General features: G+C 38.6%; 1 protein-coding gene across 2 annotated transcripts in view; it reads left to right on the top strand.

Moving 5' to 3' along the window:
* The window catches only part of FANCC (FA complementation group C), a 141,413-nt gene that overhangs the window by 55,214 nt on the left and 72,439 nt on the right, over positions 1-13,760 (top strand). The window lies entirely within an intron of this gene.

Here is a 13,760-nt window from a genome sequence, read left to right on the forward strand (position 1 = left end):
TAAGAGGGTTAAAGCAAATGTTTGGATGGAAGATCTATTTTCATTTTGGTGTTGGCTATTCTGTATTTCAAAAACATTTTCTTGAGTTTAAAAGAGCAATATTTAAAATATCCACTTTTCTAGCCATTTGTGCACATTAAAAATAACTTGCTATTCATGTTCAGTGGTTTTTCTTGTTGGACGATGTAGGTGAACTTGCCACAACACATGCAACAAATTATAAGAGGACTGCAAATATAATAATTACAGCATGACCAGACTGCACTGGCAGATACTAGAATACAGAAATTTCTTTAATCATAGTGCTTCCCATAATGTGGGTGGTCACAGTCTGCAGACGTTTCAGTCAATGCATTCCCCATGCAACAGTGATTGTAAAACAGAACTGAAGTAAACAGCATTCCACAGGCTTTTCAGGGTTTTATTTTGAGAAAGTAAAGCTTTTCTGCTGGGTTGCTTTTTTCCCCTTTCTTTATTTGAGCTGCTTGCTTTTGTCAATCATAACCACACAAGACATGCTTTTGTGCTCTCTTTTACAAAACTGGTTCTCTGTAGTAAACAAAGCATATAGTTTTCAGAGCAGCAGCCATGTTAGTCTGTATCCACAAAAAGAAAAGGAGTACTTGTGGCACCTTAGAGACTAACACATTTATTTGAGCATAAGCTTTCGTGGGCTACAGCCCACTTCATCGGACGCATAATATACTTTACAGATTTTTCAAAATATATGCTCTTTCCTTTAAAAAGATGCATATGGTTTAAAAACTGTTAATATGTTGTTGGGTTGTTTTTTGTCAGTAGGAACCAGCATCTGGTAGTAAATTGTAGTAAGTGTAATTTAATCTTTAATCTTTTTTTTTTCAATTCATTATCTTTTTTCCTTATTTTTTCCCAATTTGTTTTCTTTGATTTGCATAGTTCTACTGTTTCTCTAAAAAGTTTTACTACCATTCTTAATCATTAGCAAAGTGTGACCATGGTTGCTGAAGGGACCGCACTGAGAATGTTCAGGGCAAACTGCAAAGAATAGGGCAGACGATAATAGGGCAGATAGAATAATTGGTTTATTCTAATAATTACATTCACCAAGCGAGTAACAAAATAGCTTCTCTAATACCTTACTGGTTATCAAGAAGCTAAAATACAATTCCTCTTAAGCAATCCATCCAGAAGATAATAAGGTGACAAGTAACAGGCAGCATGTATTTGTCAAGAACAAATTGTGTCAAACCAACCTGATAGCTTTCTTTGAGTAACAAGCCTTGTGGATGGGGGGAAGCGGTAGACATGATATATCTTGACTGTAGTAGAGCTTTTGATACTGTCTGGCATGACCTTGTAAACAAACTGGGGAGATGCAACCTAGATCGAGCTACTATAAGGTGGGTGCAAAACTGGTTGGAAAACCATTCCCAGAGAGTAGTTATCAGTGGTTCACAGTCATGCTGGAAGGACATAATGAGTGGGTCCAGTTCTATTCAATATCTTCATCAGTGATTTAGATAATGGCCTAGAGAGTACACTTATAAGGTTTGTGGATGATACCAAGCTGGGAGGGGTTGCAAGTGCTTTGGAGGATAGGATTAAAATTCAAAATGATCTGGACAAACTGGAGAAATGGTCTGAAGTAAATAGGATGAAATTCAATAAGAACAAATGCAAAGTACTCCATTTAGGAAGGAACAATCAGTTGCACACATACAAAATGGGAAATGGCGGACTGGGAAGGAGTACTGCAGAAAGGGATCTGGGGTTCATAGTGGACCACAAGCTCAATATGAGTCAACAGTGTAATGCTGTTGCAAAAAAAGCAAACATCATTCTGAGATGTATTAGCAGGAGTGTTGTAAGCAAGACACAAGAAGTAATTCTTCCACTCCACTCTGCGCTGATTAGGCCTCAACTGGAGTATTTTGTCCAGTTCTGGGCACCACATTTCAGGAAAGATGTGGACACATTGGAGAGAGTCCAGAGAAGAGCAACAAAAATGATTAAGTTCTAGAAAACATGATCTATGAGGGAAGATGAAACAAATTGGGTTTGTTTAGTCTGGAAAAGAGAAAACTGAGAGGGGACATGATAACAGTTTTCAAGTACATGAAAGGTTGTTAAAAGGAGGAAGGAGAAAAATTATTTTTCTTAACCTCTGAAGATAGGACAAAAAGCAATGGACTTAAATTGAAGCAATGGAAGTGTAGGTTGGACATTAGGAAAAACTTCCTAACTTGTTGGGTGGTTAAGCACTGGACTAAATTGCCTAAGGAGGTTGTGGAATCTCCATCATTGGAGATTTTAAAAAGCGCGTTAGACAAACCCTTGTCAGGAATGGTCTAGATAATACTTAGTCCTGCCATGAGTGGACTAGGTGACATCTCAAGGTCCCTTCCAGTCCTATGATTCTATGATGACAGGAGAAAAGGTAATATAGTATATATATAAGTTGTCTTGAAAAAAATGTCTTTACTTTTTGATTGGATATTTGATGGCTAAAAGTGAGACACTATCTTCAAATCTTGATCAAAACAGAAAACAAAAGACTTAAGAGATATGCACACATATTTAATATCAGACATCACTAATGGTGACTCGATGGCTTAGTCGATTCTTAGTGTGATAGAGAGCCCTTCAACTTTCAAATCGCTGGTTAAAATCCAGCCTAAAGGTCAGATTTTTTAAGGTGGTAAAGTAATCCTGAGAGAGTAATGGCTATAAAGCTGTCTCTTACTCCCTTGTGCCATTGGCTCACATCACAGGTAGCAACATAGTAGGGGGAGACTGGCCCTATACAGTTGCTATGTCCCTCCTAGATAGGTGAGTGAGAGGGTGTTGAGCTTTGACTCCATACCCTCCAACTTGCCCAGTGCGGTAGCATCACCAGTACGTTCAGGGTTGTATACTGCAGTAAGTATAGACCTGATGCAGTTTACTCCCTCCCCAGACAAGGGGAGACAGGGAAGGAACCCTCCCTTGCTGCTTCAGAGGCAGTGACATGTACTTTATTCTTTGGAGACTGAGGCTATGTCTACACTAGCTCTTTTGTCAATAAAACTTTGTTTTGATCAGGGATGTGAAAAAACACACCTCTGACTGACATAAGTTTCACCTACAGAAGCGCCGGTGTGTACAGCACAGCAACATAGTGAACACAGCTCATTGGGAATAGTTTAATTGTCCTGATCAGAGAGCTCTCTCCTGTTGGCACAGAGCAACTAGAAAGGAGACCTTACAGTGGCACAGCTGCAGCAGTACAGCTGTGCCACTGTATGGTCTCTAGTGTAGATATAGCATGATTTAGTACTAAATTGATAGTATGTTTAAGTTATTAACATATGGAGACTCTTTAGTGGTATATGTGAAACAAGTTGGTGGTCTCAGTAACCAATTCCTGGTGGATGAGCATCCACGTCATTAAACATTTGTCACAATTGATACTAATTGGAAACATGGTTGGGAGTCTCTGTAAAGAGGCCAAAAAAAAATTAAATAGGCAGGAGATTGACCTATACTCTAATCCCTAGAGGTGGTCCCTCAGGCTGGAAGCATTTATACAAGGCAGTATAAGGAACATGCTGCTATCTGTGATGTGCCCGTTCCATGCATAAAAGACTTTGTTATCTAGGGCTGTCAATATTGTTCATTTTAGGAGCGTTAAATCCATTAAAAAGGAAAACTAAGAAACAAGAGCTGACATTTTTCTGATCATATTTGAACTTCGCAAACATGAAATTTATTAATATAGACATTTTAGCCGGACTGAGGTATGTATTTCAACAGAGACACTGTATATTATACTATGAAGAGTTTTTTCCACTACAATTTAATTTTCTACCTGCCTCATATTGCTACACTTAAATCTTTGGGAAAACTGTTATTAAATAGTATATGGTTTAAGTTTTAGGTTTGTATGTGATTTGTATTAATACTGGAATTCACAGTGGGAGCTGGGATTATTTTCCTCTATAATTTTCTTTTGAAATGTAAATATTTGTATATGTAATTGTGATCACAAGACTGTATTTAGCCCATATCTAGCACACATCAGCAGAAAAATCCATCAGAGCTAGAGTGTGTCACCAAAATGTATTGGTAAAATAGAACAGATAAGAACAAGTAAGAGCATATGAAACGAGGGGTTTTCAAACTGCATTGCACTGCGACCACCTTCCGACAACAAAGATTACTACACAACGCCAGGAGTGGGGACCGAAGCCTGAGCCTGCCCAAGTCCCACCACTGCCCTGGGTGTGTGGGAGCAGCAAAGCTGAACCCCGAGCCCCACTGCCCCAGGCAGGGGGGATAAAGCCGAAGCCTAAGGGCTTCAGCCCTGGGTGAGGGGCTTGTAACCTGAGCCCTGTCACCTAGGGCTGAAGCCGAAGCCTGAGCCCCACTGCCCAGGGTGGTGGGGCTTGGGCTTGGACTTTGGCCCTGGGCCCCAGCCAGTCTAACACCAGCTCTGGTGACCCCATTAAAATGGGGTCATGACCCACAGTTTGAGAACCGCTGTGTGAAACCATCTGTATAATTAGTAGTTATAGCAAGGACACTAATACTGTTGAAGGAAAGGTTGAATAAATATAAACGTTAAATTTTTGGAGTTTAGTAATTCAACCCTTTAAAATTGCAAGTGGCTGAAATGTGGGCTGCCTGTTTGTGTGCATGGGTGGTAGTTGGTTAAGTAGTAAAATATCTCTTAATTTACTTTTTTGTTATAGAAATGCATAATTTGGTCCTTTTTTGAGATGCTGTTTGCCAAGCTCCGAATCAAAATAATGTAATGTTAAAAAAACAATCAACCCCGCTCTCAGCCCCATACCCTCCAATCCTCTTTGGTATTTTGAACTGTTTTGTGCACTCTTTGGTGTACAGTGTATTACAGTATACTTATAAAGAACTATACAGGATGTTTAATGTGGAATGCTGTGTTAGAGGACTTTCTGTGCTATGGTGCACAGGCAGGCATGGTTGGGCCGTGTTAGGTAATCGAAGACATATGGTTTTTTTCACCCTTTTTCTATGTTTGGGTGTCATTTTTAGTTTGTAGATTTGTTGTTGTTAAATAAGAGCTGTATATTAGTATCAAAGTAAAGAAGTTTGAATTAGCACATAATTGGCTCATATTTTGTAGGGTCTACTTTACCTATACTATAAAGTTCTATAGGCTTCAGCATCTTGTAGATTAAAAAGTGGGGTCTATATGTTTTCATAGATATAGTCTCTCTGCTGTTGACTGGGGACAGATTGAAATAACGAAAGAAGAAATTCTGGAACAGATTGATAAATTAAAGAGCAACAATGCACCTGGACAGAGATGTTGTCAAGAGTTTTGATGGAATTTAAGAGTGAAGTGGCAGAGCTGCTAACCAAAATATGTAGTCTTTAAAAATGGCTAAGAAAATCATTGAAGGCATTAAGAGGCTTGCATATGAGGCTAGATTGAAAAGATTGTGTCTGGTTTAGTTTGGCAAGGAAACTGAACTTATAACAGGGGATATGAGGTTTTTTTTACAGAACATGTAATTAACTTTTGGAGCTCATTGCCACAAAATATCACTCAGACCATAAGTTTACTAGATTTTTTTTAAAAGGATTACTCTGGGTAAAGCATCCTTATTATGAGATGGGTTCCCCAATTCTAACAGAGGAAGTCTCAGTCCCATCAAGTTGTTGCCTGGCCCTCTCTATTGCTGTTATGAATCAGGTTCTCAGGCTGCTCTCTAGCCCTCTCCATACAGCTGAGAATTAGCATGTTACTAGGAGATCTTATTATTTACAATAGGAATGTGTTCTAAATTTGTATTCTGTAACTTTAAAAATATGTATTGTAAATGGATTTTATTAGATATAATTATGAACTTATTTGAAAAAGACATGGAGCTCTGTGTTCTTTTTCAGACAGGTAACCATGCTAAAATAATACTTAATATAAATGCTTCCTTGTATTATGGATCAAAATAAACAGTGGGTAAGTATCTTCAGGGTCAAATCTAAAACTAAGGATTCTACTTTCCTGGGAGACCACTTGAGCTTGAACAGCAAGTGTCACAATTTGCTAGCAGCTGATATTTCTCAAAGCAGTTTAGTTGTGCCAGGTGGCTCTAACAAAGAATAATGATTTGTTACTGACAAACAGGGAAAAAGCAGTCTGCATGTAAAGAAATACTGTTGATTTTAGGTATTTTTGTTTAACTGAATATATTTTGTGAGCCTGTAGTCACTGAGCCATTGCTTCATATGAGTTTTGTGCTTTTTACTAAATAGTTCCATGAATATTTTTCCCCTTTTCAACTTTCCTAGCAATTTGATACTCATGCAATCCAAAGACAAATGAATCAGTTCTGTGTTGTATCTTATAACCGTCACTTTTAAAACACTGAACTGTAAATCTGAATAAGGCTAACGAAACATAGTTCTGAAGAAAAAATGTTTTGACTAAATGCTTTGTGCAGTGTTATGTCTTGGCTTTGGACACAGTACTCTCTTGCACGGTGTGCATTTAGTATTAATGTAATTAGAATGTTCCTGTTTAAAAGGGAAACAACAGAGAAAGTGCAATTAAAAGTACTTCAGCTGAATGCCAAACTGATCATTTGATGTTCTGTAAGGATTGTAACTGTTTAGGAACAGTCTGCCTGTCAGCAGCACAAAGGGATGGTCCTGTGCTAAATGTCATTTGAAAGAGCCATTATTTGTCATTTTCAAGAAATAATTGAATTCATAGCTCTGAAGTTAGAAATCTAGTGATCCCTGATTTGTTTGGTCTGTCTAAATTTGGAAGTTTCCATCCTGGTTTTTCCTATCATTTTTAATGAATTAAAAGATTTCTTCTGTAGGGAGTGGTCAGCTTGTATCTTTGTTTTTAAAACTTGGGGAAAAAAGGATATTCTAAATCTTCAGGTTATTTAAGTGAAAAACTAAAGAGTTTTATTGTTAATTCTGCTAAAGCTATTACATTTCCTTTTGTAAGTTAGTGTAAACGTGCATTTTATTTCACTATCAGAAGTCTCACCTTTTTAACACAAAGAGTTACACAAGATTTTCTTGGTGGGTGTTTTTTAAAGATGGAGTGGAAGAAAAGACTTGAAACTGCTTTTCCTGTTTGAGGCCAAGTGTAGACTTCAAGGCTTGCCAGCCCTACAATTCTATAGTTTATTTCTTACCATTTCCAAGGGTTTTGTTAGTGACTTGCAGATGGAACTTCAGGCTTTGGAACTTATCCATTGAAAAATTGTGTGGTCTTAGCCACAGTAGTAATACAGCATGTTTTTCCTATACTAGTTTCACAGAAGTTAACTGAGCTGGAATTGGTCAAAGAATAACAATGAGCTTTTCCCCTCATTTTTTCCCTTTTTACTGTATATCATTTGAAAGTTGGGATCAGGTTAATTTTGGATTTAAAAAATTATATTAAATATTTTGCTTCCATTTAAGAAAGAGAGGCAAAATGCAAATCTCATCTTTGTTTAATAAGTTGTACATATCAGGAGTATAAATTTAGTCCATAATTGTGCATTAATTTCTAAAGTAACCATTATCACTGTTTTTAAACAATGTATTATGATTGCCTCAAGCAAAACTAAGGTCTGTGGGGTTTAATATGCAGTTTGGGCCCAGTTTAGCAAAGCACTTAAGCACATACTTAATTTTAAGCATGTGAGTACTTCCACAGTAAACATTGGCTAAGGATAAGCCCATTTATATGCTTAAAATTAAGCATGTGATGAAGTGCCAAAGTGTCCAGCACTTTGCAGGACCAAGCTCTTTGTGCTTGGTGGAAATACATAAAAACAACCAATCGAGTCAGTTTTTCTGTTAGTGAGTAGCTGAGGTTTGTATACAACTTTCCACATATTATTAGGAAAACAAATGCCACAGGTTGATATATCTAAATTAATTTAGTGAAAGAATTAATATAGTTCCTGGAATTACTCTGATCACAAAATTATCCTAATCCATTTTAGCAAATCTGTATTTATCCATATTCTGTATTTTAGACAATGGACCTTCTTGAAAGCCAAGTGTCTGATTTGTGTAGGACTCTTTAGCAGAATAATTTATTTACAATCAACTTGCCTTACATGCCTATCAATGGAAATTTGGACATGGGCAGGTTTCAGGTTGCCATTCCAAGTAAATGAGAAGAAAAGCAGGAAACTTTAATAAATCTGCAGTGCATATTTGGGGCCAGCAATTTTATTTGATGCACTGGATATAGAATTTTAGATAATACAAGCCATCCTGTTAATGTGAAGAATGTGCATACAGAAAAGGGGATGAAACAAAAACATTTCTTGTGAAACCATTTCTAGGAAGAACACTACCCACTAATGCCAGGGTCCTATTACACTGATCAAGCAAATCACTGAACCATGTGCTGCTGACCTTGCTTTACTAGGACTACTCACATGCTTAAATTTAAGCACATGCATCAATGATTTGTTGGACCAGGATCTATGGTAGGGGTTTTCAGACTGGGGGTCGGGACCCCTTGGGGGGGATCGCGAAGTTATTACATGGGGGGTCGTGATTTGTCAGCCTCCACTCCAAACCCCGCTTTGCCTCTAGCATTTATAATGGTGTTAAATATATTAAAAAGTGTTTTTAATTTATAGGGGGGGGGGCGCACTCAGAGGCTTTCTATGTGAAAGAGGTCACCAATACAAAATTTTGAGAACCACTGATGTATGGGTTGATACTGCAAAGGACTTGAGTCAAGGTGAAACTGGAGTTGAGTTTGAAACGTTAAGATTTACATTTATACAGGAGGTCAGACTAGATGCCTTCAGGGCATCGAATCTGTGTATTGAGAACTCAACTCTCAACATGGGTATATACTGATACAATTCTACATAGGTAATTTAAACACTGGGATCTGATCAAATGCTAGAAAAACAAAATTGTACAGAGCAAAAACGTATTCTGAAAAACTCTATTATGTTTAAATGTGTACATTGTTATCCAGTTCAACCTTATTTTCTTCTCCCTTTCAGTTTTGGTTTGTGGAAAACCAGTTTTATATTTTTTCCTGGAACTTATTAGTGAGCAAGCAAGAGGCCTCGTAAACAAAATTAAAAATTGGAGATTTTGTTATGATTGGATCAGAGTGTGGAAATTCTGTGAATTGTGTTATGTCAGCATCCTACTAACAGAATAGGGTACATAAACTGTGTGTGTTGAGACATTCCATGAATGAGCAGGCTTCCGTCTCATTTACACACTTAACCACTGCAGTTCTTGAGACTTCTGAATGTTTATTTCATGGTTTAAAAAAACCAAAAATTCTAAGAATACCAGACCAGTTTGCATTTTGTTGTTGATCATTTCATTTAGATGGCATGGGACATATAAAACTATTTTAAACCTGCAAGATTTTTTTTAAAGGAAAAACAGCAGCAAAGTATCTGTAGTAATTTCTTTTGGATTAACATGTTGAAAGGGAAAAAGAACGGGCGTAAATTAATTTAAATACCTCAGAAAATTGTGCATTTAATTTCCCTTCTAAGTAAATCTGTACAATTAATTAGGAAATGGCCTGGGATCCAGTTCTTCTTCTGACACTGCCTTGCTGAATGTAACATGATGGCATGCCTCTTAAGGGCTAGATACCTGGGGCCAGCCAACCCTGATTACTTAGGAGACACACCTCAACGGGGATCACCTCATTCCTCCATAAAGCGTAGAAGGAAGTTGTGCGGCGGGTTGGTTGGGGGAATACTCAGGGAAAGAAAGAGAGAAGAAGCTGCAGGAAGGGAGAGTCTCCTGCAGTGGCCCTGAGAACGGGAGACTCCAGCTGAAAAGCCTGGGAGCTGTGGCTGGGGAGAAAGCCTTGAAGTCTTTCTGGGGAGAAGGCCAGGCCTTGTGTCTTCTATAGGTGCTCAGCAAGAAAAAAGAGACAACTCTCAGGGAGAAGGGGCTATTCTCAGCTTAAGGCTGAGGTGGAAGACTTTTGTGTTTTATTTGTGAACTTCATTTGAATAAAATCAGATCTGAAGGAGGGCTGTTGACATTGGAGTCATGAAAGCTTAATTTATTTAAGAAGCCCCTTGAAAGGAGAAACTGAGGCAAAAAAGGCCACCTGCAGAGCAACCTGAGGCCAGCAGGGACTGTCAGGAAAGCAGCCACTCTTTGCTACTGATAAAATTTGGGCATATCACTTAAACTGAGTCTATCTTCCTCTTTATAAAATGTGGGGTAGGTAATGTATTCACCTTCACTAAATAATATTTGCAATTATTATATAATTGAAAATTATTATTAAGGTAAGGGTAAGAATAGAATTTTAGATCTCCTATCTTTCAGCCTTACTCTTAAACAACTAGACCACCTGTCCTTTGGGGGGGACTATAATTATTTCCTCTTCCTTTCTCTCTTTTTTCAAAATTCAGAAATGTGAATTTTTGTCTGAAAATGGCAAGATTTTGCGAGATTTTATGGGGGAGTGTGTTTGTTTGTTTTTTAGTTTTCCAGTGCTTCCCTCTGTGTACAGTTCAGCTAACACAAAATTTTGTGGTTGCCGAAATTTCAGGAGCGGGAAATCATGCATAACAAATTAATACATTTTTTTACATAGACATCCATAAAAAATTGTCAGCTATTTTGCCTGGTTTTACTTAATGCAATTGAAGAGGTCTGATTCAATCCAGAGGATGCAAATGGTATATATATATACACTACTCAGTACTTCCCCAAATGTGATGATGCTGGCCTTTGAGTGTCTGGGGTTACACAAGTGTAAATCCGACAATGATATGCCATTCGTAACACATGTGCTCCTTAATTATCAGCTAACCTCCATGAATGATATTTTTAAAACTTCATCTCCAAAAACAAAGGCACCTACTTAGAGCTGGCCAAAAGTTGGGTTTTCCAGTTTGTGAGTATTTTTTTAAAAAATTGGTATTGTTCTAACGTGGAACTGAGTCCATGTGGCAGGATTGTCCCAGAGGCATAGACCCTGGAAACCTGGAGATCCCAGCCCCACAGCAATCTGCCACAGACTCTAAAAGCTTTTTGTGAGAAATGTTGGGTTTGATGAAACATCGTTTTCTGACTAAATTGTTTCATATGAATGTTTCTTCTGACCAGCTCTAAACCTACTGTCACTGTGACATTCATGGTTGCTACAATAAGCAAAATAGTGACAACCATAAAATCCTAGTTGGCTACACATTTGTTAAACTAATCCCAAAGGCTCTCTCCCACCTGCTTTCCAAAATGTGCTATCCCAATTAAGTTTAAAGGTTGCTTTTAGAGACTTTAGGGACCATAAGCATTTTTAAAGTCATTGTGCTGAGGATTTTACAGAAAGAAATCAGTGTTTATTCTGGTTTCTTAATTTTCCCCCCAAAGTTACCTTTGATGCTATTTTATAAGATCCAGTGCAGGTTCTACATAAGTACAGAGTTACTGGTTTCAAATGCTTACTGGAACTTACTACCTGGCCATATAATGAAAAAATAAGTTTTTTTTTATGGTCATATTTGGCTTAGGAGGAATTACACCTTGAATTCAACTCATTTTACTGGACTTAAGCAGGATAATATTTACTGTAACAAAGGGCGGGGGGAAAGCAGCGTAAAAACTGGATGGATACATGGGTATTGAAGTATGGTATATTTGCATGTAATGCTAAAAGATTGAATGAACACTTCTCCTTCATTGCTGAAACCTGTAGAAGCTAATAGATGAATTGTTGTCTGCACAATAATGAACAGCCTGTCTGAACTAAGGGCCAAATTGTGCCCTGGCATGTGGGTTCCAGGCTTCCATGGAAGCATGCATCCTAGGGAGGAATTTGGTTTTTAGGAAATATGGTGTAACCCATGAATTCCTGTGTCAAGGCTGATTCCCTACTCTGTCACTCCGAGTGCAGAGAGTGGGGGCCCGCAAAGATTTTAAAAATTAATACTGGCCTCTCCAGGCTTGTATTAAACTCCCAAGGTTACAGCTTTTCTCTGACCTTGACTTGGTAAACGCTGCCACCACCCAAATGCAAACCCTTTTTTGGATCCCAGGAAGGCACACTTGGGAATTCCTTCCTGTGGGGTACCCTCAAGCCCTTTCACACACACCCCACTCCAGGGAAGAGCTGAGAAAGAAAACAAAGGATATTAGCTGTTGCCACCAGCTAATTTAACAACATGCACAAACCTCTTAGGACACCAAAAATCCAATCCTGTTCTTAAAAAAGGTAAATTTTTTATTAAAAACAAAAAGAAAGAAAATATATCTGGAACTAGGCTTTTGCTAGATTTTAAAAGAGCAATTCCAAAAATTAAACATCCAAAATAGCTTTCTTGGGGGATTCAGATTAAAGGTTACAAGCAAACAAAAGCATCTGGGGTTAGCGCAGAGGAGTCCACAAGCCTTACAGAAAATAAAAGAAATAACCCTAATTGCATCTTTCTAGACCTTTCCTAATCTACTTACATATTTGGGTAGTTCCAGGTATAATCTGATGATTTCCATACCTGGTAAAAAGCTTTTTACAGCACACTCATAGCCCTGACTTTGCTCTGTTCCCCTCTCTCCTGAGAACAACACAGAACACAAAGGGAAAGCTCTTTTCCCAGTTTAAAAAATTCTAGTCTTCCCATTGGTTCTTTCGGTCAGGTGCCCACTCCCTTTTCTTTACCCAGGGGACTTTTTAAACCCTTTACAAGTAAAGCAAGCAGCCACCAAGAGGGACTTTATAGCTAACTGGCTGGCTGTGTGTCCCTAAAAGGCAGCTACCCCTCCCCCCTCTTCATTTATCACAGGCCCCCCTTCTCCGCCCCTCCCCCCCACATCACAGACGTGCTGGCCAGCCTGGTTCAGGTTGGGTCCACACCAGCTGGGATTTCTTCCTGGAGGTTTAGGAAACAGAGTTAATAAGATACATGCACCTTTAATGTTACTAATAATTACATGAAGAACTAAACAGTACTTTTTACATTTCAAGGACTACAATGACTTAGAATGCAGGGACAGTTTTACCTGGCTGATTTTGGGAAACCTTCCTGGGAGAGTGCATCAGCCACTTTGTTAGAGGCTCTTGAAATGTAGTGTATTTCAAAATCAAAGTCCTGAAGAGCTAAACTCCATCAAAGAAGTTTTTTGTTAGTTTCTTTGATTGAGTGAAGCCACTTCAGTGCAGTAATGGTCAGTCTGCAGGTGAAAATACCATCCCCAAATGTATGGGCATAGCTTCTCCAGAGCATACACAATGGTGTAACATTCTTTTTCTGAGACTGACCAGTGGCTTTCCCTCTCAGAATGTATTTTTGCTGAGAAACACAACAGGATGGAATTGTTGATCTGGTCCTTCCTGCATTAAAACTGCTCCTACACCATGCTTGGACACATCTGTGGTACAGGGTCAGACGTAAGGGCCGCCTTAAACTGGTTAAAGGCTTTCTGACACTTCTCAGTCCACTGAACTGCATTTTTTCCTGGTTAGGTCTGTCAGTGGGGTGGCAATTTGGCTGTAGTGTGGTACAAATAATCGGTAATAGCCGCCCAAGCCCAAGAAAGATTGGACCTGCTTCTTAGACTTAGGGACAGACCAATTTTGGATAGCATTTACCTTAGACTGTAGGGGGTTGATAGTTCCTTGACCCATCTGATGTCCAAGGTACGTTACCCTGTTTAGGCCTATTTGACACTTTTTGGCCTTAACGGTTAATCCTGCCTCCTTTATGCGCTAGAAGACAGCTTGGAGGTGTTCCAGGTGTTCTGCCCATGACTCTGAGAATATAGCCACATCGTCAAGATAGGTGACTGCA

The sequence above is a fragment of the Mauremys reevesii genome, linkage group 6 (assembly GCF_016161935.1).
Source record: "Mauremys reevesii isolate NIE-2019 linkage group 6, ASM1616193v1, whole genome shotgun sequence".
NCBI classification, from domain to species: domain Eukaryota; kingdom Metazoa; phylum Chordata; order Testudines; family Geoemydidae; genus Mauremys; species Mauremys reevesii.